The sequence below is a fragment of the Plasmopara halstedii genome (genome assembly GCF_900000015.1).
Source record: "Plasmopara halstedii genome assembly, contig: Scaffold_2881, whole genome shotgun sequence".
Taxonomy (NCBI): domain Eukaryota; phylum Oomycota; class Peronosporomycetes; order Peronosporales; family Peronosporaceae; genus Plasmopara; species Plasmopara halstedii.
In genome coordinates this window covers 63490-64568 of record NW_020189786.1, presented here as the reverse complement: position 1 = coordinate 64568, position 1079 = coordinate 63490, and the positions used below count along the sequence as shown (strand labels likewise).

General features: G+C 51.3%; 1 protein-coding gene across 1 annotated transcript in view; it reads left to right on the top strand.

Moving 5' to 3' along the window:
- Positions 1 to 1079, top strand: part of PHALS_05106 (integrase core domain protein) — a gene marked incomplete at both ends in the record, with an annotated part of 5743 nt that overhangs the window by 3182 nt on the left and 1482 nt on the right. The gene's annotated exons all lie outside the window — the stretch shown is intronic.

Genomic DNA, 1079 nt, shown 5'->3' with positions numbered 1-1079 from the left:
CAATTGTGTGGGCCCACGCGCAACTGCCTTGCGGGCCACACAATATACTAAACCTAAGACTAAAGCTACCAACCCATCCTAATGTATGTGGAACACTCTAACTCAGTTATTGCGCGAACCTAGAATTAGTACACACTTCAATATGCAGTCACATGCAGTCTTAACCATAAAGGTTAAACACGCACTAACCATCCTTAGTGGGAATTCAACTCACAACTTGCCGTTTAGCATCAGGATGTCAAACCACTTGAGCCAGTCATAAGGTAGTGCAAGCATTGACTACAGCAGCACATTTAACACTCCTCCATGCTGCACATGCCAATGCCGATCTTGAACGCGTCGAGTTTAGCTCTTGACACTGCTATCCTAAGCGCGTCTGCAAGCATGTCGGGGGAGGTCGGCTTGTAGACTAACTCTATGGTCCCATCCATCACACGCTCACGAATCGCATGATATTTGATCTCGATATGCTTGGTGCGTACGTGGAAAATCGGGTTGCGTGCGAGGGCGATGGCGCCTTGGTTGTCCTGAAAAGCTACAGTCGCATCTTTTGGGGCTTGTGCTATCTCCCCCAGGAGTCGACGCAACCATACCACTTCTTGAGACGCAGGATGTAGCGCAACATACTCGGCCTCGGTAGAAGAAGCGGCGACGGTCTTTTGCCTCTTGAATTTCCACGTGACGGCGCCCCCGTGTAGCAACATGACAAATCCGCTTACGGATCAGCGAGTCGGTGGGGGAGGTGGCCAAGTTCTGCGAGACGCCAAACGTGTCACACTGGTTGGCCGCACGCCGCGTGCTTAAGTACTTCGTCTCAATGCAAGACGCAGCGATTCGTTATGGCAAGAGCCCACCAGCTCTCGATATGGGTGGTGGGTCAAGGGGGCATCGGTTTTTGCGGTGAGGTGTGTGTTTGGGTCGGCTGGGATCGCGGTTGGCTTACAGTCGGCCAACTGTGATGTTCGGCAATCTTACGAATATAACCGCGTTGGTTTAGCTCCAATGTGTGTTAGGCACAGTCGTGTCGCACTTCTATACCCAAACAATAGCGTAACTCACCAATCTCCTTGATGTCAAAC